Genomic DNA, 25781 nt, shown 5'->3' on the forward strand with positions numbered 1-25781 from the left:
CCACGCTGCCTGCTCGGCCTGGAGTTCCCCAGGCCTGGCCCCAGGTGGCCAGAAGCTGCCACTTGGAACAGAAGGTGGATAAGAAACGCTTAGCCGTGGGGGGCTGGGCTGATGGTCTCTCACCACCTGGACCCAGAGTAAACCCAGCCCCTTCTCTCCAGCCTCCTTCCATTTCCCCAACCTGCTGCACCATGGCAACCCACTGCTTCCACTCCCTCACGCGCCCAGCGTCTCCTGAGGGCATTTCACAGGGGTCGAGGGGATACAGCAGGATCCAGGGAGCAGGAGATGGAAGGACGTGGAGATAGAGTCAGACAGATTTGGGCTCAAATCCCAGCTCTGTCACCCTCCAGCTGCCTGCCTCGGGCAAGTCACACCACTCCTCTGAGCCTTACCTTCCTCATCTGTAAGTGGAGCTAAGATAGAACGCATCTCATATGGTTACTGTGAGAATAACACGGGGTAATGCCTGCATGGGGCTTAGCCCAGGGCCCACCACACAGCAAACACTCACAAATGGGAGCTGCCCAGTATTTTGGAAGTAGAGAATTACAACACAATGTGAGCTTCAAAGCAGAAACACTTTCAAGGCATGATGTTGGCCTCAGGCGGGTCAGGGAAAGCTTCTCCAAAAAGAAATTTACACCGGGTCTTGAAGGATGAATAGGAGTTCACCAGGCAGAGAAAGTGAGTGGGAAGGAAGGAGCAGCCTGGGCAAAAAGGCTGCTCAGTAAACCAGGGCACCTGGTGAAGGTGGAGGCATGGTGGGGGTAAGGTTGCAGAAGGAGGGGGCTCCAGGCCACACAGCCACACAAGCCAGGATCTTGTCCTGTGAGCAACAGGTAGCCGTGGAAGGACCTTAAAATGGGGAGAGACACAATCAGATTTGAATTTTAGAAAGCCTCTGGGAGGGGGACTTCAAGGACTATGGCCAGGAAGGGACAAGAAGAGAGTCAGGGCCTGGGTCAGGGCGACAGAAGGAGCAACGGAGAAGAGGGCCTGGAAACTCCTCAAAATTCATCAGATTCCCCCAGGGAAGTAAAAATTAGGACAAAATCTTGATCCTAGCATTCAAGGCCCTCTCACTTGTACCCTTTCCGACCTGCTCTCAGCTGCGTGCTGACCCCCTGGGAAAGCCCTGTCAGTGGCTCCCACATCTGCGCAGGCTGCCTGCCCAGCCTGCAGCACCGTCCCTGCCCGTCCTCATGCGGACATCACACGCTTTCTGTCGGGCTCCGCCCTGCAGCCCTTTCCTCCTGGGACGTCTCGGGTCACTTACTGTCTTGCCCACTTAGCATGCCATGCCCTGGGCTGATGCTCATGGAACACCACCCTCTGGGGAACTTCACAGAAAGAAACACAATCAACACACAACTGTTAGTAACACAATGGTTTAAACAGGCATGTTTGATAGACCAAGGGGTTGGATTAGACGGTCTCTAAGGTGCTTCTGGATCCAACATTCTGTGACTCTACGGCCGTTAATGAAATGATGGACTTCCAATTGACGCTTTCCTCCCTGACTCCAATTACTAGAAGTCCCGGGCTTCAGTTTTCACATCTGTAAAAGTAGGAAGCTGCATTCTTCAAAGAGACACTATGGCATTTTACTCAATCAACAAGTTAAGGGGGGAGAAAGCCGGTTAATCTAATATTCTAGCTAAGTGAAAGTCGCTGTATGTACTGTAAACCGTCTATTTGCAAAGCATCAGCCATCAATAAAAGAAGAAAGCTAACCTAAACCCAAGGGAGCAGAACAATCTGTGTCTGATGACTCAAGCCTCTGACAGCTGTGGACAGCAGAGCCTCGCAACCAAAAGAACAGAACTTGGGAGGGGTCCTCCCTCTGCCAAGGCAACGTGAGAATGCAGAACATTCTGCCCGTCAAACAGCAGAGTGCCTGATGCTGCTAGAATGCTAATGCAGAGAGAGAAGTGGGAGATGGCGGACCAGCCTGGGAGCGTGCCAGCAGCCGTACTCTGGCTCTCAGGGCATTAGCGCTGGGAGGGCGATTCCACTGGCTTCACGACAACATTGTGAAGCCGCAGTGCTTCTCCACACTGTCAGCAAACCCCAGGACCGTTCTTCCTGGACTTGGGAACGGAGGCAGCGGTGGCATTTCTCCAGCTCGCTTCCTGTGCCTGCGCAAGTTGCCTTCAGAGCTGGAACCACAGATGGGAGCCATCGGACTCCCTCTCATCCCTGTGGCAACCCCAGCACAGTCGTAGGGCAGCCCCACAGCTTAGCCAAATGATCTGAGGGCTTCCCAGAGCAACTGCGATGGCATGGAGGGCTGAGGCGGCCACTCCTCAGGAAGCCTCTGGTGGTTAGACTTGGATTCCAGAGCTTGGAGGACCTCGAGCCCAGTGGTCTTCAAACTACCCAGAGAGCTTGCCTCTGGGACCTGCTGAGGGGTAGGCTCCGGCCCCCTTTCCCATTTCACCTGAAGGGCTCCTCTTGGCTCTCTTCTGCACACGGAAGGTCTGAAGTAAAACCACTTCTTATAAAGGGTTTTGCAGGTTAAAAATCTCTGTCATACACATTTTCCACAGTGAGATACTACTTCACATCCACTGGGATGGCTGTAATCGGAAAGACGGACAATTAACAAGTACAGGCGAGGACGTGGAGAAACTGGAACCCTTGTGTATTGCTGGTGGGAATGTAAAATGGTGCAGCCTCTGTGGAAAACAGTTTGACAATTCCTCAAAAAGTTAAACAGTTACCATATGACCTAGCAATTCTATTTGTTGTTGTTTGTTTCTTTGAGGAAGATCAGCCCTGAGCTAACTGCTGCCAATCCTCCTCTTTTCGCTGAGGAAGACTGGCCCTGAGCTAACATCTGTGCCCATCTTCCTTTAACTTATATGTGGGACGCCTACCATAGCATGGCTTGCCAAGCGGTGCCATGTCTGCACCCGGGATCTGAACTGGTGAACCCTGGGCCGCCGAAGCGGAACGTGCAAACTTAACCACTGCGCCACTGGGCCGGCCCCTAAAAAACAATTTTAAAAAATCTATATAATATATATTGTGAATGAACAGTTGTAAAAGGACAGGCCTGGTCCAGAAAGGGGAAGGGAATTGCCTAGGATGGCTCAGCAAGTTGTGACAGAACAGGAGCTGGAACCAGCCCTTCCCCGACCTCAGGCGGCTGGGCCAGGCGCTGCCTAGTGTCGACCGAGGCTGCCCCTTCTGAAGGTTTTGCATATCCACAACCCCATCTGATCCTCAGAAATCCTCTGTGGCGGGAGGCCAGGCGGAAACTGTTCCATCAGACACATGGGAAAGCTGAAGCCGCAGAGGCTTCGAGTCACCCAAGGTCGTGGGCTGCTGCATCATAATACGACAGACCTGGGACGCATATCATTACGCTGCATAAAAGAGAAAAAATGCGCTTTCCCGGGAGACTCCAAAATACCATGGTGGAGATCAGAGTCTCCTCGTGGTTCCATAAAGGCAGGACGCCACAGAAACAGGAGGTGAGCAGAGCAAGGAAGATCGTTAAAGAAATTCTTCACATGCTCCTCCCTAACCAGCGTCAGTCTCTCTCTGTTCCTCCAGGAATCAGCCTTGTGGGCAAAGGAGAAGCCCTCACTGTGAGGACCACTGTCCTCAACTCTTCTAACAGCTGCTACACCCCACCCAGCAACCCAGGTGCTGAGAGAGCCCACCGTGGAGAGACCCTCGGCTCCTGCGAGCCACATCACATGGTCCCTCTCTGTGACCCTGGGCCCTTGACCTCTTGGAGTCTCAGCTACCTCATGCATTCAGTGGGAACCACCCTCCTGACCCCGCCCGTCTCTTTGGGATCCCACCAAGGTAATGAACGGAGGGATGTGGAAAGTCCCTGGACAATTAGACGACTGAACTTCTCTTGCTATTACTACCACTACTTCTGGAAGGGGTCACCTCCTGTTTTACCACCTCAGATGAAGTCAGAGCAGGCCCAGGGGGCAACCCTCAAATTACTGGCACCCCCTGCCCAGCCAAGTGCCCTGGATGACTCTCCAGGGCAATGCCCAGCAGGCCTCCTCCATGGGGCAGGGGCGGCAGCGGGAACACTGGTTTCCACCCCTCCACTGTCCAGCTGCTCCAGGGCTGCCCCTGCAGTCACCCAGGAGGAGGTGTGGGGAACCGAGGGGCTGTAGTGCTGCCCCCAGCTCAGCGGCTGCCTGGCAAGTGGCTCCTGGCAGATGGAGGCCCTTCAGTGACCTTGGCTGCAGCATATGCTTCCCTGGGCTTCTGGCTGATAGAGCTGTCAGCCTCAGCCAGTCCTCTCCCGCCCCCTGCTCCCGAGGTTCCCGCTCTAAAGCATCAATAAAGGGAAGATGATAGGCCTCCATCCCATCGGATCCTCCTTTTTTCAGATCTCTGCCTTGGTTCTTAGGATCCCTGATCAGTACTCTCCCCACATTTATCCCAGCTACCAACAGGGGCTAACAGACTCTCAGAATTCTAAAATGGGAAGGATCTTGGGTAGACTTTGTCACAGCCCATTATTTTACAGAAAGAAACCGAAACCCAGAGAGAGTATGTGATTTGCCTGAGGTTGCCCAGTAAGTACAGGACAGAGCCTGCGCTGCGACTTGACCCCTGACTCCAGTGATGAGGGTTCTGGGAGCAGCCCCCACCTCTCACCCCCCATTTGAATCCAGGCAAAAGGTTAGCAAAATAAGAACACAGCGTAGCTTTTTGAGTAAAGAAGTCATGGCAGGACAGCCTAAGGGTAAAGCAGGAGAAGTCCCACCAACTTTAAGACAGCTTGCAAATGACATGTAGTGAAACTGAGGCCCATGGAAGAAGGGAGTATCACAGCCTGACCACGAACACAACCATGACGGCAACAATGAGGTCCAGATTTCACTTTGAGCTTCCTGGCCACAGATGCAAAAAGAGAAGTTATTCCCAGTCTTCTTGTTCTAATGGTTAAGGGAGAGCAGGAAGCAAACTAGATCCCCAGGAGAAATAAAGATCCCCTAAAATGGACACTAAAAGACACATCATCGCATGGGATTTGCTGTAGCGGGGAGGCCTGTCCTCTGGGAACCTGCAAGGAAGGTCCTAAGATGGAGGAAAGAGGTGCCCTGGAAGCTCACCTTAGCCGCCCTGTGTGTGCTGTGCTTTGCCAATGTGAGATCAGAGGACCCGCGAAACACAAGGACCAAAGGGCTAAGTGGAGGTGGAGATGTCATCTGATCTGCCGGGGACGCCAGCCCCTTTCCATGGAGAGAGCCCCCCACCCAATCTGAGATCAGACAGCTTGTGTCTTCCCGGGAATCCCTAACAGGAAACCACAAAAACTCATGCTGTCTCTCGCGCTCTCTCTCCTGGCATTTCACGACAATCTAGTCCAACTGCCACATTTTCAAAACAGAAAACCAAAGACTTCGCCAAAAGCCACATGTGAGCTCTAGGAGCAGGGGACATGAGGCTGAAGGTGGGCCAGCTGATTCTCATCCTACCAACCACTCTGGCATACGGCTCCTGTTGGAAGCCAAGTCTCATCTATCTCCTCGAAGCTCCTGGGGGCTCAGCGCAGACATACCAGCTCAGCTCACCCAACCGTTCCTGTTCCAGCCCAGGAGCCATGCCCACCCCACTCAGCATCCTTCGTCTCTCCTCCCAGATCCTCTTTCTTTCTCCAGCTGCCAGCTTCCCCGCCATCCACTGCAGCTGATTCCTATCAGGCTGATTTCCAATGGCACTGCCGACGTCAAGCTGAAGTCTTTGCCTTAACTAAGATCCAGGGCCTCTGACAGGGCCCAGCACAGCTCACACTTGCTGGAAGAAGGTAATTCATAAACCCTTCTCCCAAGAAGTCTTCCCTCTCTAGAGAAACTGCCCTACCCCTGAATTTAGCTAAAGTGAGGATTTAAAAAATGTTTTAAGAGAGAGATTCTGTAAACATCTAGGTCCTATTTTAAAAGCTCTCTGTCTTAGAATGAGTTTTTCCCCTTTGCTTAGAGACCAATGAACCACAGCTTTGGGTTCCAATTAGAATTCAAACTCCGCCATCTGCCATCTTTATGACAGTGGGAATGCCACTTTATTTCTCTGTGCCTCAGTATCCCTATCTGTAAAATGGGGCTAATTATAGTTGTGCATGAGTATGGTCACGATGAGAACAATACCACATGCTAAAGACCCAGCAAGGACCCGGCAGAGGGAAAGCACACCACAAATGGTAGTAATTACTTATTCACCTAAGTATATTCTTCCAATTCATATACATTACATCTTGATCCAGTCCAAAATCTTAATCTGAAATACTATAAAAGAGTTTGTATCTCAGGGGTCACTGACTACAGAATCACTTAGACCTACCTAGGTCTATTAAAAAAAAAAATACAAACCAATCACTGTCTACCAAACAACAGAATTTCAGGACATTTTTGCCACTTTGATCCGACAGAGCATCTTCAAATGAACATGTCCAGAATACGAACTCCTGGTTTGAATGTGACGCCTCTCGGCACCTCTCTGCTCCCTCCCTGGTCTAAGACACCATCTTTCTCCTGGATGCTGTGACAGTGTCACCCCTACAACCTCTACAGTAGCCAGAGGGATCCTTGTAGAATGTGAATCAGATCATGTTGCCCCTCCGCTCAGAACCCCTCCAAGGGCTCCCACCTTGGCTTGGAAGCCAAAGCCCTTATTTTGGCTGACGTAAGGCCCTGTACCTCCTGTCCCCCTCCCTTGTCTCTCTGACCTCACCCCCCCCCCCCCCATTCACTCTGCTCTAGCCACACTCCCTCCTCGCATACTCCCATTCAGGGCCTTTGCACATGCTGTGCCTTCTGCCTGGAATGTACTTTTCCCAGATCCCTGCCCAGCGTATTCTCTCTCCTTTCAGGTCTTTGCTCCAGTGTCACCTCCTCGGTGGACCTTCCTGACCACTTTATTTAAAATAAACCCCTCTGCCCCCGTACCCTCCTCTTTCTCCCCAGGCTTTATTTCCTCCACAGTCCTTAGCAACAGCTGATATAGTCATGAGTTTATTTCCTTTATTGTCTCTAGAAGCTCTGGGCAGGTAAGGATATTTGCCCATTTTGTTCTTCAGTTAGTTCCCAGCACCTGGACCGGTGCCTAATACACCATGGGCCCCGGATAAATATTTGCTGAGTGAGTCAGTGGGTCTGCACTCACCTGGGTTGATGTCACCACCCAAGTAAGCACGGGCTTCTTAGCAAGTCAAAGGGGCAAAAAAAGGCTTTGTGGTGCTTTGTTTACATCATTATAGTCCTTTTACACATGGTGTCCCATGTAGGTGGGCTTGTCCCTTCGACTAGACGATGAGCCCCAAGGGTTGTATTCATCGCCGGTTCCTCAGTGTCCAGCAGGGACTGGACAGCAAAACTCCGAATAATTGGATCTTAAGGGAAAAGATGAGAGGAGCACAGTAGCAAGCTGCCATTCAGTCAGGACCTCACCATGCACTGTGCTTGGTGCCCCACACTTATTTCCGGATGGCTCACCCTCCCATGCCCCACAGGTTAGCGGGTGTCCTCTCCATGTTACCACTGAGGACGTTCAGGCTCCAGAGACCAGTGAACTGTCACGAAGGTGCGTAACACCCACAGTGGAACCAGCACTGGTCCCAGCTGTCCCTCCAAATGACATCGCTGCACTCAGAAAACCCAGTCAGTGTGGCAACAACCTCGGCTCCTGTTCACAGCCCCCAGAGAAAGATGAGACACAAAATTGCAGCGGATCCTCATTATCTACGGATTCTGTGTCCACGCAGCCACCTACTCACTAAGATTCACATGTGACCCCTAAACAACACTCCAGTTCTCTCGCGGTCACCCGTGGACAGGCGCAGAGCAGTGGAGCATTGAGTTGCCTGATGCGCACGTCCCCACTGAGGCGGGACAGGGCGACCTTCTTGTTTCACTTCCCATGCTCTAAACAAGTGTCCCTTTCGCAGTCTATTTAGCGCCATGGTTTTAACAGTTTGGTGCTTTTTGTTGGGGTTTCACTGTTTAAAATGGCCCCAAGCATAGTCCTGAAAGCGCTGTCTAGTGTCCTATGCACAGGAGGCTGTGACATGCCTTATGGAGAAAACATGTGTGTCAGATAAGCCTCGTTCAGGTGCAAGTTATAGTGCTGTTGGCATGAGTGAATGAATCAACAACACACATTAAAGAAGGTGTCTTCAGAACACACACTAAACAAGGTCAGGTATTGATCGACTGATGACAGTCCTGGGAGGAGAGGCTCACAGGAGCCCAGCCCTGTGTTTTCCCTAGGAGCAACGTTCGGTATTCACCACTTCAGGGCTCGCGGCGGCTTTACAGAATGTAACAAGTGCAAATAGCAGGAATCAACTGTACTACGCACAGCTATCCAGTACAGAGTTAGACACCGTAGGTCCATTTGTGTTTATGCACCAGTGTGCGCACATAGTCACACTCAGTATGTGCTCAGCTCTGTGTACTAAACACGGCCACCCGCGCCAGCAGGTGCCCTCTGAGGGGCGTGCTGTCCACATGCGAGAGCTCAGATGGTAGAGTCAACTGGGCACTTCTGGATTCAGATCCCAGCCCAGCTGGAGTCGTGTGCCCTTCGGTCAGCCACTCTGAGGGCCAGTTTCCCTCTAAGTCCTTGCGATTAATCATTGTCTTGATGATAAAGAGGTTGTGTGGGTCAAGTTGCCAACAGCAGTGCCTCGCACAGAGCAAGTCACAGCTGGGACAGAGTTTCCGGCAGGCAGCAGGACGGGGCCCTATGGAGGCCTGTGTGTTTGCCTAGGGCGTGTGTGGGGGCCCAGCAGAGCCACACTTAGGCCCCTCCTCCTCCTCCTGAGCAGACTGTCTTTCTTGCTCTCACAGGCCTGGGCCTCAGGCTGCCCAGCACCGTTTGCAGCAGTGTGTGCAGACCAGGAGTCCAGGAACCAGAGGGCCAAGCCAGAAGTGCTCAGAGGCAGGCACTCCAGAGGTCCCGAACTGGCAGCCCAGAGCCGCATCACTCATTTAGACCACTCTCCTTTGGCCTGATGTGTATGCATTTTAATTTGAGTTGGCATTTATAGACAGAGAGATTTCATGTTTAAAAAAAATCCAGATTCCCAGCTCATCTTAAACAAACTCAAAGATCCTGCAGCCCTGTGCCTGCATTCCCGCCTGGCAGGGATGGGCTGAGAAAAGGAGTGGCTCCTTTTTGCCAGCATTCTTGCTCTCACACCTGAGTGGCTTTGTCTGTCAGTCGCCTAGTACTGGCATTTGGAATCTCTCGTCTCGTCCAGTCCCATTTTAAAGGCAGAGGATCTGATGTTGGGGTGGGGGCGGCCCAAGTCCCCAGGTAAATCAGGGGTGGAGGCCAGACTCGAACCCTAGGCTGGCAGCTCGGAATCCAAGGTGCTGGGCTGAGGAGGCTGGAACACAGAACGGGGGACTTGAGCTGAGGGGGAAATCCTGTTCAGGAAAAGGCCACTGGGGCGGGAGAGGTACAGCAGAGCACGCCAGCTCAGACTGCAGTCAGCCAAAAGCTCCCTTCTTCCCACCTGCCGGCAGTGAGACGAACTCCTGCAGGGCTCTGCTGACACCGTGCTCTCAGGTGTCCCTCTCACCTGCCTTGTCCCCTGAGCATCAGAGATCTTCATAATCACACGGGCCTGGGGTGTGTGGCGGGGTGTGGGGGGCAGCGTGCAGAGCAGGGGCTTGGTCCCAGGGCAGAACCCGGCTGGAAACCTAGTTCTTAGCAGAGGACTGACCACAAGATGAGTTTCCTCATCTGCACAATGAGGTTTCACTCGTGAAGACTGAATTAGCTAACGCCCCTGAAGAGCCTGGCACACACCGCCCAACGCACACTATTTCCCCTATTTTATAAACCAAGGCCTGGAGACAAATGAATAATTCATCCCAGGAAGGTCACAGAATTAAAACAGGCTCCCTTAGCTCCAAGTGGGCAATTTATAAACGTTAAATATAGTTACAGTTATGAAAGCGGTTACCATAGTTCTAAAAGTAGTGCATACTTTTTAAAAAAATCCTCCAGTTTTGCTACTCAAAGATAAACCATTGATTAATTTGTTGTCCCTTCTAGGTTTTTTTTCCTAAGCACAGAAAAACCCTTTTTTTTGAGGGGGTTGTTATTTTTACATAGTTATAACCAGAGCATACATGCAACTTTGTATCTTTCAAAAATTTAACATGGTTTAAGAATTGCCCAGAATATAGCATATTCTTTATAAAAAGTATTTTATGGGCTGCTTAATATTCCATTTCATGGGTCTATCACAGTTAACCTCCTCCCTCTGTTGAAAATGTACACTTTCTCACATCAAAAAGAATGCTACAATAGTTATCTTTGGGGATAATTATTTTTCTGTATTTAGAACTATTTCCTCAGGATGAAGCCCCAGTAGTAGATTTATCAGGTCAAAAAGCATGAACGTGCCACCAAACTGCTTCCCTCAAGGGTTGAGCTCCCATTTGATCCCCCACCCCTGACATACACACATCAGCTGTGTTTTCCGCTTGCCAGAACCACTGGCACTCAGCCTCGCCTCCTGGAAGGCAAGGAGTTCAAGCTCAAACACAGGAATTATCCAAGATGAACCTCCTGTGTCTCTTCGGCCTTGTGGCAAGTATCTTTACCCCCATGCGGCAAGGGGGCAACTGAGGCCTCCTGGAGAGACCTGGCTAAAAGCGGCCTAGCTCCAAGATTGAAAGCAAGTCCCCCAGAGCTTCTCCCCCTCCTAATTACAGCACTTCCCATCTGTGTGGCAGCTCCGGCAGGGCTGTTTCCGTCAACATTTACCAAGTGTTTACTGTGCTGGGTGGGCCTCGGATAGTCCCAGTAATCGAGCGCATGTCAGGGAGGGGCTGGGCAGAGGAGGGAGCGAGTCCCCCTGCAGAACTCAGGAGCAGGCACCCTTGAGCAGGGTTCTGAAGGATGGATGCCGAGCTGCCTGTGGAGGAGCGTTCCAGAGCTCAGGGCGAGGAGTTAACATCACAGAGGCATGGGTACTGCTGGACCAGCAGTGCAGGGGTGGAGGAGGAGGAGAGAGGAAGGCTGGGCGCTGGGGGAGTGCCTCTTGAGCCTACAGAAAAAATTCTGAGCAGAGGAATGACGGGGTGGGGTCCACATTACAGAAGATAACCCTGTGCCAGCTCTGCCGAGAATGGACGGGGAAGAGATGAGGAGAGGAGAGGAAGTGACAGAAGCAAAGAGGGCTTCAAGAGAAATTGGGGGGGAGACTCCTGAGGGCCCAGAAGAGACGGGCTGTGGGGAGCCAGGGAACGGGCAGAACCGTGACGATGCCCAGGCTTCTGGGCAGGTTGGGCGTGATGGATACGCACCGCTGGCCACCTGACGTTCAGTACCCACTTCTCCCTTAATAACAGAACCCCATTTTTGTCCAGGGGTGTCAACAGACCCAGCTTAAAACACATAAGTATCCAGAGTGGCAGTGGCAGTTCTGGCCTGTGTGCTGTGAGCGGCGACACCCTGGGCCAAAAGAGAAGAGGGCATCATGCCTTCGGTGGCTGGGGGTCTTCCCAGGAACAGGGCTGGATCCGGAATCAAGGCCTAGTGAACACCTGCTGAAGAGAGTCAGGCAGCCAAACATGATGCGGGAGTCCTGGATCCACACAGTCTATCCAGGTACCTGGAAAAGGGGCCCTGAGAGAGCTGCACCCTACATCTTTCCCAGGACACAGCCTGGCGCAGTAGAGAGAGCACAGTGCTGGCAGCCAGGACACTCGGCTCTGCCGCTGACTCACAGGCCTAAGGGCACACCTCTCCTGACCTCTTGGTACCTGTTTCCCCATCTAGAAAATGGAGATAACACCTCCCCCCTCATAGAGCTGTTGTAACAACCTGACCTCTGCCTTCCTTGTCAGCCTCATCTCCCATCCCATCTTCTTCCCAACCATCCTGACAGAGCTCACCTTGTGGATTCTCCATGCTTTTGCCTATGCAGTGCCCTCTGCCTAGAAAGCCCTCCCAAGCTGCTTCCACCTACTTATCTTCCTCCCAAGCTGCTTCTACCTACTTATCTTCCTTCCAAGCTTCTTCCACCTACTACTTATCTTCCAAGCTCAATTCAAGCATGGACGCTTGTGCGTAGCTTCATAGGAGACAGTTCACGGCTCCCTCCTTGGTGGCCCCACTGTGCAACCTCCTTTTGGAGCACTTCTTACACCAATGGGACACAGGCTGTTCACACACATCTCCACCTGCGGACCACAATATTCCATCTTTTGAGGGTTTCTAAGCCTACACACACACACACACACACACACACACACACACACAGAGGTATTGGGCTTAGGCAGCATGTGTGCTGCTGGTGAGCTGTGAAAGGGCTCTGGCAGAAGAGGTGATGAGGCCCTCAGCCAGGTTCCACACAGCTCAGAGCAAAGCAGAAAAGTGTGCCCAGCACTGCTCCAGTGGCGCATCCCTAAACCCGGCCAGCAGGCACTCAACAAACCCTCCCTAATGAATACATGGGTCCTCCTCCTCTGCCCCTCAAGGCCATGTGAGGGTGAGAGAGAGCGCCAACACAGATCCTCGGCTTTGGAGCTAGGATGGTCGGCTAGACGGCTCTGCTCCAGCCTCTCACCCATAGGAAGGCACTGCTGTGCCCACGTTACAGACAAGGGGAGGGAGGCTCAGAAAGGGTCACAGGAATAAAAGGCATCAAGGTGCCCCCCCATGCGCCCTCTTCCTCTAGGCATCAGGGGTCTGTGTGGGCTCTGACACTACATCCGTGGGGTCTCAGGGACTCAGGCTCCCTGTCCACAAAACGAAGCTGTTGAGATGTGAGAACTTTAAGTACCTCTGGGTGCTGTCTTTCTGTGATTAGATGGTAGGAGAGAAGACATGAATTCAGAAGCAGGAGTCTCTGCGGAAGCCAGTCTCTCTCTCTCACCCACACACGCACATACACACACACAAGCACACAGAGTCTGAACCTCCCACAGGGTTCTTCTAGGGCAAGACACAGACAGGGAGAAAATAGCAAAATATATAGTTAACAAAGAACTTGTATCCAGAATGTATAAGAACTTTTACAACTAAAAAATAAGACGGTCAATAACCAAATGGTTAAAGATTTAAAAGTAGGCAAAATATTTGAACAGATACTTCACCAAGAAGATATATGCATGAGAAATAAGCACACAAAAAGATGCTCAACATCATTAGTCATTAGGAAAATGCAAATTAAAGTCATAAGGAGATACCACTGCATAGCTATCAGAATGGTTAAAATTAAAAAGACTGACCACACCCAGTGTTGGTGAGGATGTGGAGAAACCGGAACTCCCACATTGCTGCAGGGAATGTAAAACAGTACAACCACTTTGGAAACACTCTGGCAGTTTCTTAAAAAGTCAAATATATATTCACCAAATGATCCAGTCACTCCACTTCACTCCTAGGTATTTACCCAAAAGAAATGGGGTGTACATCCATACAAAGACTTAGACACAAATGTTCATAGCTGCTTTACTTATAACAGCAAAAAACTGGAAAAAGCCCACATGTCCATCAACAGATGAAGGGATAAACAAATCGTGGTTTACCCTTCCATACAATGGAATTACTCAGCAGTAAAAAGGAATAAACTATGGATATACACAAAAACACGAATCTCAAAATAATTATGCTGAGTGAAAGAAGTCAGACGAAAAAAGTACATACTGTAGGATTCCATTTATATAAAATTCTAGACAATGCAAAGTAATCTATAGTGATAGGAAGCAGATCAGTGGGTACATGGGGAAGGGAGGGAGGGGCAAGGGGAAGAGAAGGAGGAGCAGCAGCAAGCTGGAGGAGTCCTTCGCAGCAAGCCGGGCACACGCACATGGACAACACACAGAGATACACGCACACACATTGAGTATGAAACTGCCACATGGCCTCTAGGGCAGCCCTGACAATCTCTCAACCTGGGATTCCATTGGAAAGAGACACCAAGGCTACCTGTCATTTGCTCATTATTTTTCTAGAGTTCTTCCTGTGTGCCTGGCTTGTGCCGGGCACTGGGATTCAGAGGTCCATCAAACACAGTCCCTGACTTCTATCAGCCATGGTGGGGCCTTCCCAAAATTCAGACTAAACATTTAGCCACAAGCCCCAAACAGCCCGGCCAGGGTCCCTCCACAGGATGTATTCCAGCTCTTCTTCTTGGACCTGATTTTGTTTCCAGCCTTGCCTCCTCTCGGGAGAAAGCCTCCAACTAGCTCACAGCTCCAGCAGAATTCCCTTTTATCTGTGCTCAACAGACATCCACGCCAAACCTCGACTGATTTCTAATAACTGACTAACGAGATCTGAGTCAAGACTTCACAGAATCACAGAAATTCAGGGCAGCAAAGAATCTGCAGGTTTCAAAGCCCAACATCCATCTGATTGAAGCTCCATTTCTCTAAGTAACATTGCTGTTCTGCAGTCACCCACACCCAGTTTGAACACCTCTAGTGAGAGGGGAGCTCACTACCAACTGAAGATGTATCAGATTTCTGGAAAATGAGGGAAGTTATACAGTTCTTTCTTTCTAACCATGGATGGAAGAGTACTGGCATTTATTAAGCACTTACTGTGTACCAAACCCTGTGTTGGGGGCCTCACACATATGGAATTTCTAATCTAGTTTAATTCTCACACCAGCTTTGCTCCTATGAGGCTGCAATTATGATCATGATGCCCATTTTTACTATGGAGGATTCAAAGGGTCAAAGAAATTAAGTGACTTGCCCATGGTCACAAAGTCAATCCATGGCAGAGACGGAATTGGCAGTCCAGGCCAAGTCCAAAGTCCATGCTCTCTGTTCTGGACCACTCGGAGGGCAGGGCGAGGGGTCTGATGCTGTCTAGGCTCTTGGCCTGGTCTCCTTCATCTGGATGCTGGCCCCGGGATTCCTTACCACAGCAACCTCCTGCTGGCCCTAACAAACTGTAAGGCCCATCCTCTCCCAGGCACAGAGGCCCCAGAGTGAGGAGCCCCCTCCTGTCGGGGTGGAGAGGGGCTCTCCAGAAGGAAGCCACAAAACAGGGAGTTGACTCAAGCTGTCCTACGCTCCAGGCTGGGCCGTGGGTTCCACCCAGCATGGGCTAGTCTCTGCAGGGCAGTGAACAGGAGGGTGGGGAGGGGTCAGGTACTCGCCATCCTCGGAGCATGGTGCTTGGCATGGTGACCAAGAGCCTGGGCTCTGTGAAGGAGCTGTGGGAGTCAGAAGAGGGAGTCCTGGAAGATGGCATTGGAGCTGGGCCTGGACACAGATTGGAACCCGGGAGACAGCAGTGGCAGGAAGACAACATCAGGCAGAGCGAAGAGGGGTGAGAAAAAGTCACATGTGGAAGGGAACGGCCACGGGGGGACACAGCCGGCCCAAGGTGGAGCACCTGAGGGTGCCTCAGGGACATTTCTGGGGTAACAAAGCATCAAAATGCCCTTCTCTGGCTCTAGTATCAGGTATTTGGTCACTCGGCCGCATGTAATAGCTGTGGGACCTTGGATGAGCTGATTAAATTTCCTGAGACTCAGTTTCCTCTTTTGCAAAACTACTTTCCTCAACAGAGCTGTAGGAGGAAGCTGGAAGGTCACATACCCCTGCCCGGTGTGTGGTGTAGCTGTCTTCATTAACCTGGTGGGACTCAGAGGGGCAGAGAAGCAGCTGAGGCCGTAGGGAGCAGTGGTATTTGTGGGGATGGCTGCTGTGTCCATTTCACACAGAGGATCTCAGCAGATCATCCCTTCTCCTTTCAGGCAGGAACGATCGAGCCCTCTTTGGTAGATGGGAACATGGCCCCAGGGGAAGACAATTTGTCCCAGGTCCCAGGCTAACCAGTAGCAGAACTGGAGAAGAGCCAGGCCTGCCTCTGAAGCAGGAGGTCACCCTGAGCAGCGAGGAGCTCCTAGGAGGCCCAGGGCTGCTTTGGGGGAAGGAGCCGAGGCTCGCCTGACTCTGGCTCTGTGCCCCAAATGTGAGGAAAGTGGCCTCCGTGGGACGCCATAGGCTCCGCCTCTCTGCAGAGGCAATGCTTGGTGTGCCATTCTTCTCATTGGGCTCAGATGTCCAAAGTTGGCCACTTCTGAAAGGGAGGATGGAAGGGAGATGAGGGGTGCAATGAAGAGAGGAGGGGGTGGCTGGGAGGTAAGATGGGAAGTGGTGCCAGACCAGCCTCCTAATGAGGCTGTAGGAAAGACCCAGGATTTGCTGTGCCTCTGTTTCCACCATTTAAGAGGCCAAAGAGAACAGGGGAATGCCATTTGCTGAAGGGCACCAGCCCCGTAACCCAGCCAGACTGGTGGGCTTACTGCCCCAGGACTCACTCATCTTACACAGTCCTACTCCTCTCCCTTTCACTCCTGCTCTAATTCTTCTTCTTCCTCCAGGAAGCCTTCCCAGATAGCCCTACAGCTACTCTTTCTCATGGGAACACCAGTGGCACACACAGCTTGCATCATCTGTGACCAGTCCTACACTAGAATTCCAGATCCTCTGGGTCAAAAGACTGTCAGGCTCAGCCACTCCAAACTCCGTCCCATGGCAAGAATTCCTTCTAGAACATCCAGACCTATGCGCACAGCCTAGCGATGATGAACTAGCTCGCAAAATACACCATTCCATTGCTAGATAGTTTTCCATTTTAGAATGTCCTTCCTTGAACTGAGCCAAAATTTGCCTCCCTGGCTGGAACTTGTAAGGGCTGGTCTGGGGTCTGCCCCTCAGGGCATGTGGAAGACCGGGCTCTCTCCCATGACTGTACTTTGAGCATCTGCAGACGACGATCTTTACCGCTGAAGCCTACATTCTGTCCTGACAGTATGGGAAGCCACGCCCAACACCTGGGCTGGAGTCCTGACCCCAGGTTCAAGGTTGTGTGACTCTGGCCTGTTTCCTCTCTCTAGTCATCTCAGTTTCCTCAACTACAAAGCTCCCTACCTCACCAGGCAGCACTGGGCCACACCTGTCCTACGTGGTAGTTTCATTACTTTGTTCATGAATCACTTATTTAGAGGCAATATGGCTTAGAAGAAAGAACAGCTTCCATGCCAAACGAACCAGCATTTAAGCGTTGGCCCTGCTACACAGCAGCTGTGTAACTTCGAACAAACTACTTCCCCTCTCTGAGCCTCGGTGTCCTCGTCTATAAGATGAGGATAACAGGCTAAGGGGGCCTGAATTGTTTTGCCTCATCTTGGTTTCTCTGACCATCTGTGTCTTGGTGTTTCTTCTGCATCTGCCCAGCTGTCCAGGTCAAGAACGACGCAGCTCCCCTTTCATCGAGTGTCACTGTGTGGCAGGCACAGTGCTGGGGGCTTCAGAGGAAGAGTCCATTCAACCCCCATATCCACCCTCTAAAACAGGAGCTATGTGGCCAGCACCTAACACTCAGAAGGCACACGATCAAATGGCAGCTGTTATTAACGTTTCTACGAGCAAGGCCCCGTGCACCGTCCATATATCTTTATCATCAGGCCACCAAGCCAGAGGGTAGGGACCACACCTGGGTGGCTGCCCATGGAACAGACACTGCGTACGTAGTGGCAGAAGGAATGGATGTAAATACTTCTTTGCACTCCCTCACCGTGGCCAAGATAGGGCCTTACCACGGTGGGTCTTGATGCATATTCGATTAACTGGAGCAACAAAAATGTAAACCGTCATCAGTGGCTTTATTCTGAATCCCAGAATGCCCTGCAACCATGTCAGCGGGGCTCCTCCTGCTAGTTAGGAACTGCTCTGAGGTCCCTCTCTGAGAAGGCTCTGGGTTTCCTCCCCAGTCAGATCCCACCTTCTCCTCTGTGGTGGCCGTGTGGCGGGGCTGTCTACAGAGAGGGCCTGCTGCCCAGACCTCTTCACACCCCAAGCAGAAGGCGGCAGAACCTCAGACACGAGGCCAGCCCGGCTTCCAAAGATCAGGAGCTGTCAGTGCCTCTTCTCACGCCTGCCTCTGGAGGGCAGCTTCTGTGCCAGCTTCACAGGCCATCAGCCAAATTCCCTCTTTGGAGCCTGTCGACCAAGCTTCCAGGGACCCTGTGGTAGGGAGGCTGGACTAGTGCCAGCTTCAAGGGGACACAGAAGTGTCTGGAGACCTCAGTCCCTAGAGACTCAATCGTGACAGTGCTGCTGAAAGGGAAGGGGCACAAACAGGGCCTTTGACGCTGGGGACCCAGCCGCAGAGGATCACAGGCTGCCACAGGAACGCGTCACCTAGCCTTGCAGACAAGGTGTGCCCTGGCCCTCACTGGCCTTCCAGCCTGTTCCCCTTCTCCGCCCTGAGCCTCAGCTGACAACTACTGAGTGCTACGTGTCCGGCATCTAGAACATGGCACCAGAGGACAGAGACTGATGGCCTGTCACAGATATATTTTAATATGTGCACTTAAAAATGTTGTCTAGTTGGCCACAGTTAAAAAAAAATCAAGAAATGTCACCAACAAACATCCGGATTTCTGTCTGATGGATGAGAAGCTCTAACTGCACTGGGCCCACATTCGTGCGTGGCAAGAAGGGTGGGGGGAGGCCAGCAGCCACCCCTTTCAGGGATGCTCTGTGCAATTCGCTATAAGCCCCAAACAGCCCAACCGACATGTTTTGCTCTGTAGACCGCTGGGTTGGAGGCCCCTTGCTTTCCATATTTCCGTACATGTAAGAACTACCTGGAGACCTCCTACATGGCCTTATGAGGTAGGTATTATCATGTCCCCACTTTACAGATGAGCAAAGAGAGGCTCTCACAGAAAACGTAACTTGGCCAGGATTTGAACCCAAGCAGCCTGACTCAGCGTCAGACACAAGAACACTGGTCTGCAGCAAAATGAGCAAAATACGGATGATGCAGTGAGTTTTTAATAACGCAAAATGCACTCACGTTGAAGGAGTACCTTTTGTTCCAATACTATAGAGCCTTCTTACTTTGGGGACAGAGGTGTTTAAATGCTGGTTCTCTCACCATATGATGGTGACAGTAAACAGAACTCTAACTGTCACTTGAATATCCTTAGCTGGCAAAATGTAAGGTTGGCCAGCCCAGGATAGATTCCCAAATGTCCCGATCTTTGAAACCTGAGTCTGAGGATCACTCTTCTGCTATACAGCCTTCCTGCCCCAGAACGGCAGCATGCTTCTGCTGCTCTGCTCCGGGTTCAAAAGCACCCCCCACCTTGATGTGCGTCTCACCCCAGCTTCAAAGAGGTGGCTTTTAAATGGAGCCTTTCCCCAGCCCCCTCCCTCCAGTAAACCCACAGAGCATTTGTTCGCGCCTCTTGTTATATTTATCTCATTCTTCCTCAAGTTACAGCGATCTGGAGCCAAGCCACTCTTGTACCCCCAAAGTGATTACAGAAGGACAGAAGAGGTGCTGAATTGTTAGCCCGTCTCAGCCTGAGGAGTCCCCAGAGACACCACCACTGGCTCTCATTCTGCAGGTGTGGAAAACCAAAGGCCCCTCCTCAGGCACCCAGAGAGCCGATGGCAGAGCCGAGGTGCGTCTCCTGTCTCCCCGGCACTAGTTCTTTCCACTGTGCCAGGCTGCTTCCCAGACGCTCCCTTTTGGTTGGCTCAGCACCTCAGTTCAGAGGAGAGTGCTGAGCATGTGACAAACACTTCATAAAATATCTGTCCATTAAGAGGTGCAAAGCAGCCCAGGGAACACAGGCTTCCCTCTCTCCAACGGCCCCCAGCTCAAACGTCAAATGGCCCGCATCAGACCTTCACCCGGTGCGAGCTGCCCATCAAGTGGAGAAACGGCCCTCAGGCCCTTGGTGACCTGGATGTAGAAAGGTCCCATATGGCTCAGAAATGCAATCCCCATTAGGTCAGAGTTATGATCCCAGCCTTGCTGAGTAATCTTGGGTAAATGCCTTCACCTCTCCAGGTGTTAGGTGCTCCAGACAGGTGGAATGCTGAGAGGAGAGATGAGGGGCCATTCCCCAAGCCTATTGGACAGGTATAGGCACTAGACAGGCTTCCCAGGAGGAATTTGAGTCCTGCCTCTAGAAGCCTCTAAGGACAGGAAAGGCTCTGGCCCACCTGGGACAAATGGATAGCTCCATCGGACCCGTGCTACATAGCAAGCCTGAGTGGTCCCCCAGAATCTGTGGCCACCTTTTGGATTGCTGGGTCAAATGCCAATGAGTCTTTAGAGCTGCTTGGAAATGTCCTAAACTGGGTAGAATATTTTATTATTATTACTGTTTCACAAACTCAATGCAGAAAATAAGGAGAAGACAATGGCATCATCGCGCTGAAGCCTTCCTGACCCACTGAGTGGGAAAGACCATCCCTTTCCCCCGTCCCATTACGCCCTGTGTCAGTGTTATCACAGCGCCTGGATGGTTTATCATCACTACAGGTCTACATATTTGTCTCCCTCTGTCAGCTGTGAGCTTCTTGAAACCGAGGATCACCTCTTACCCCTTCCTGTACCCCGTGCACGTAGTCCAGGGCCTGGCTAATTAATAATAAACAAATGCTGTCAATGTTAGCCAGACAAGGAGTCCCCTCCACTCCTATTCTGGGACAAGGTGGCATTTAGGCCTTTTAGAGCCAGTAGATGCATGGGGTCCACCTGCGCGATGGGAACCCCGACATCTGGGGGGAATCCGGCTCACCCAGTTACTCAGTGAGAGGGCTCAGACTAAAAGCAGCCCTTTGACTCCCAGCACAGCGCACCTCCAGCCTAACTTCCTCAGGTTCCACAAGACATCAGCCGTGTAACTCTGGGCAAGACCCTTTGCCTCCCTGCCTCGGCTTTCTCACCTGTAAAACGGGTAAAATTATAGCTCTACATACTGGGATTGTCTGAGGAGTCAATAAGCGAACCTGGGTAAAACAGATCACAGCGCACAGGAAGCGCTCAGAGAGGGCGTCTGTCATGACTGTCATTCATTCCCAGCCATTCTCCTTGACGAGGGGCACCGCCCACCAGCAAAGCGGAGCTCACGGTGAAAGGAAGACTTCCCAGCACTGACTCACACACTCTTCAGCCCAGCGGGTCCCCTGCAGCCATCGCTTCGGAAACGCCTGACTTCCTGTCATGACTCCTTCACCGCTTTCCCTTCTCCCCATGCATGCGTGCAAGTGTACACACAGCTCCAACACACAACAGCAAGGGACGGACGGGGGGTGGGCAGGGAACCTTTGGAAGAGCACACTCTTTCAAGTCAGATGGAGCTGGTGTCAGATTACAGTTCTGCCACCTGTAGTTGTGCAATCTTAGGCACGTCAATCTCTCTCAGCCTCAGTCTCCTCATCTTTCAAATAGGTATGATGTCATATGAGGACTACCTGAGCTAGGTCATGGGCTGGGAGTCCAGAAATGATACTGAGAGTACTGCTGCATGTCCATTCCAGCCACTTGGTTCTCCTCATCTGCGCCCTCCCCCAAACACAGCGAACGAACGGCTGGAATCGCTCTCATCCCATCCTCCTCACGTTCATCTTATACCAGCCAGCGCCATCTGTTTGCCAATGTCAGCACTCTGCCAGGTCCATCTAGCCCCTTCAAGCCTCACTAGAGGAGAGAAACAACTGTGGGCCACTGGCAATGGCAATAATGACAATATTAGCAACAACAATAATAATAGTATTAGTAACAGCAATAGTAAGAACAACCAACAACCTGCACAGGGCCCTATACTTGAAAGGGCTTTCACCTCCACCATCAACACAGTCCCACAGTTTCTCCCTAATCTAATTGGCTTAGGGACATAATTTTCTCAAACTTATTCGATTCAACACTCACTGAGGACCTCCTGTGTGCTAGCCATGGGCTAGACACTGGAGACACAGAGAGGAAAAAGACAGGGCCTCTGCTGGGAGGAGCTCACAATCTAATGGGGATTTACAGGAGGTGGGGACATAATTTCTTTTGGCCCAAATGCCCCGCCCCACCCTATGGGGAGCATTCTTTATTATGCTGTCAAGAAGCAGAGTGCATCTGTGGAATAAACTGGAGCAAGAAGGTGAATGCTGGTTGACAACGACAGCAGGAGGGAAGATAAAGAATCGAAAACATGGGCACCAAAAACCCGACTGCATGTCTCTGGGAGATTCTAGTGAGAGACTCCAGGGAGGGCGAGGGAGCAGTAGTGGGACCCAGATGAAAGCAGGAAGCCGTGGTCCCTGCCCCCTGCCCGCACACAAGATTCTGATGCTTCTGTCCCCTTAGGGTCTCTGCCCTCAGATGCCAAGATTTTCCAAACCCCGTGCTGGGCTATAGACGCCTCCTTGGGACCATCATTTGCTAGGATGATGTCACAGCCTTTGCAATGGAAATGGCTGTACCTCTTGGCTGCTTCCTAGGTCCTCAGCCCAGCAGCCCAGCACACTCCAGCATTCATTGTCCCCTGGCAGGCACAGCATCCCCAGGGATGTGGAAGAGACTGGTGGGGGAGGGGGAGGGGAAGAGCAAAGGACTGGAAGCAGCCACCCCTCCTCTCTTCCCCCAGTCTGTCTCCTGAGTCCTGTGTCCCTGCAAACCTACTACATGCCGGGCACTATTTTAGGTGCTTCCATGTACATCTCATTTAATCCTCACACCAACCCTTTGAGGCACGTACTTCCCAGATTTACAGATGAGGAAACTGAAGCTTGGAGGTGGGAAGTAACTTGACAACGGTACCCCGGTGAGGGGGCAGGGATGCCAATATAGGACTGTCTGATGCCTCCCGTTCCAGGAGGCCCACAAGGTCAACGTTTCACTTGAGAAGTCCAGAGCTAAAAGAGATCAATTAAGGAAACCCCAATTATTTAAATTCTGGGTTGCTTCAGTAGAGGGATCCCCCTGACATGTAAGAGCTACTTGAGGGGCATATTAAAATCGTACAGACCATCTAATCCAACTCCTGCATTTAACAGATGAGCAAACAGACACCCACGCCTAAAGAATGTTAAGATGGCTACTTGTGGCCTACTAGCAAGCTAAGGGACTAGAACTCCAATTGCTGGCACTTTCCCTCCACCCCCCTGCCTGCGGAGATCATCTGCTTCAGGGAAGCCCCTCCAGCCCACCCCACACCACCAGAAGGTCAGAGGAAACAGGTAGACCAGGCCTCTCCTCAGTCTGCAGGGTCGGGGATGGGATATGGGGCTACCCAGCTCCCTGCTGAGGAGCACAAGGAGAACGCATCACATCCCACGGGGGCTCCAGGGAGACTGAGGCTCAGATCTCCCACTAGAGGGGTCATGGGCAAGTCTTCCGGATCTACCGCAGGGCTCTGATGCTTCTCGGGGGAATATGGGAACGAGGCAGTCATTGGCACTTGACCTTGGGTTGGGTGTAGGGTTCCATCCTTCTCCCACCCCTAGGTACTCTTGCTCCACCTCCAAGAAGGAAATCGGTTTAAATGTTTGCCAAATGCCCGAAGAGGAAGATAAATAGGACTGGGTGGTCCTTAAAACCCTCCTAATCGCCCTCCTTGGGCATCTCCCCTGCTGCATTCAGCATCCTCCAATTAGTGAATTTCACAGGAGTGGGGGGGCGCTTAGAGGCATGTAGGGGAATGAAGGGAAGGTAAGAATGAGTCACAGTTAACCCCTCTTCGGCCGGTGCCCCCGGAGGGATCCTACCGCAGCTAGCGGTCGCAAGCTGCCCCCGCCCGCCCGCCCGCCGCGGTGCAGGCAGGGCCCCCTCCCGCTCGGCCGCGGCCTCCTCACCTGAGTCCACTGGCCCTCTGCAGCCCCGCCGGCTCGCACCACTCCGGCCGCCTGGCGCAGCGCCTCTGCAGTCGCTGCTGCAGCTGTCTGGCCCGGATCAGCAACCTGCGGCGGTGGGGAAAAGCAGACAGACAGGGGCGGGTGAACGCGGGCGGGGACAGCGGGCACCGAGCCCCAGACCGCTGACAGCTGGGCCGCCGCAGCCAGAAGCCCGCAGGGCAGGCTCGGGCCGGGCGCTCCGGCGGCTCCTCGGCGGCCCGCGCCTCCCCTCCCCCCACCCCGCCCTCGGCCCTCGGGGCGGCGGCGAGCGCAGCCGGGCGGCGGGCCCGGAGGCCCCGGGGTCCCTGTCATCACCTGCGGAGGCTCCCATGGCCTCGGCTGCCCAGCCCGGGCCGCCGAACTGCTCTCCGGAGCCCCTGCTGGAGGCGGCTGGCCGGGCGCTCGCCGGGGCTGGGGCTGCCGGGAGGGAGGGAGGGAGGGAGGGGAGGGCGAGGTGGATGGAAAGGACCAGCCAGTCCGCGGCTCGCCGGCGGCTGCGTAAGCGGCCCGTCTTCACTTTCCTTCTTAAAGAGATAGTTGGCATCTTGCTCCAGAGGGCGCGGGAGCGGAGACGCGAGCACGCACGGAATGGAGTCCCTTCCCACCCACGCACCAGCCTGTACTTGGAGCCCGGCTGTGGCGCCTGGCGGAAAGCGCCCTGGTCCACTGGCAAGCTGTGTGATCCTGAGCAAGTCCCTTCACCTCTCTGGGCCTCAGCTTTCTCACCTGTAACAGGGGATGATGATACCCACACTTCCTGGCACACAGTCGGCTTATGTTAAATAATAATTTTATCTGCATTTCTTTAGGGACATTTTTCACACCCCAAACCATGTATCTCTGAGTACCAGGGTTATGTAATGCGAACAGCACTTGGACTACCAAGAAAGATGATGGCAAGAGTCTTAAATATCTGAAAACGAAAATCTTTGAAGTATTACGATGGTGAGTCTTGGGACTGGCCTCGTGGCCGAGTGGTTAAGTTCCCGCGCTCGGCTTGGGCGGCCCAGGGTTCCGCCGGTTTGGATCCTGGGCCCGGACAGGGCACCGCTTGCTATTCAGGCCATGCTGAGGCGGCGTCCCACATGCTACAACGGGAAGGACCCACAACTAAAATATGCAACTATGTAGTGGGGGGATTTGGGGAGAAAAAGCAAAAAAAAAAAAAAAAGATGGTGAGTCTTTGGAAAGATGGAAAACTAGTCAGAACCTAAAGTGTTTGCTATACACCTTTTCCTTCTGTCTTCCACCTGCTATCACAGGGGAAGCCAAGACCCAGAAAACTGGATTCTCTGCCTAGCCCTCCCACTTCTAGCCATGCAACTTCAGGTGAGTTAATTCACTCTCTGGGCCTGGTTTCTTATCTGCTCCGGCTGTGAGAAGTGGGGCTCAGCGGGAAGGGCTCCCTCCTCCTGAACAAGCCCTAACTCTCTGATCAGTCATTCCTCTGCTCAAAGCCATCTCTCACTCCTTCCAGATCTCTGCTCAGATGTCACCGTCTCCGGGAGGCCTGCCTTGACCACCCTCCCTAAAATGGTAATTCCCTCCTCCCCTTCCCCCTCTGCCCTGGTTCTGCTTTATGTCACTCACAGCCGCATATTGTACAGTTCCTGTTTGTCATTGTCACCCCCACTAGAATGTACACTCCACGAGGGCAGGAACTTTGTTTTGTCCCCCACTGTATCCCCAGTGTCTCAAATAGCACCTAACACGTATTAGGTGCTCAATAAACGTTGACTGAGTGAATGAGAGAGCAAGCACGCATTGCGCTAGTCTTCTGTAAAAACACTCAGCCAGATGCCATCCTGTTCTTAAGACTCTTAAGTCCTTAAGTCTCTGCTCTCGACAAGGCTGAACTTGGTGCCCTCTACTCTTCATCCTAAGCTGAAGGAGAATTTGTGAACTAACTTCACCGACTTTATAATATGATGCTGCAGTACTGGCCTGGTAAGAAATAGTTAATATTTATAACATTTATAATACATGAAAAAACAATTATTTTAAAGTTACTGTTGCTTTTCAAAGTTAAATCTTTTTCTGTAGCTTTTTTTTTTTTTTTGAGGAAGATTAGCCCTGAGCTAACTGCTGCCAATCCTCCTCTTTTTGCTGAGGAAGGCT

At 52.2% G+C, this 25781-nt stretch overlaps 1 protein-coding gene across 1 annotated transcript in view; it reads right to left on the minus strand.

Annotated features, from left to right (window-relative positions):
• Nucleotides 1-24083, minus strand: part of SNPH (syntaphilin) — a 39056-nt gene extending 14973 nt beyond the window's left edge. Inside the window, exons 1-2 of the mRNA XM_046677961.1 lie at nucleotides 23979-24083; nucleotides 23625-23729 (exon numbers count right to left, since the gene is read on the minus strand). The gene's annotated coding sequence lies outside the window, so the exon portion shown is untranslated. The remainder of the gene's footprint in view (nucleotides 1-23624; nucleotides 23730-23978) is intronic.
• Nucleotides 24084-25781: the final 1698 nt, after the last annotated feature.

Source organism: Equus quagga, chromosome 12 (assembly GCF_021613505.1).
Source record: "Equus quagga isolate Etosha38 chromosome 12, UCLA_HA_Equagga_1.0, whole genome shotgun sequence".
Classification (NCBI taxonomy): Eukaryota; Metazoa; Chordata; class Mammalia; order Perissodactyla; family Equidae; genus Equus; species Equus quagga.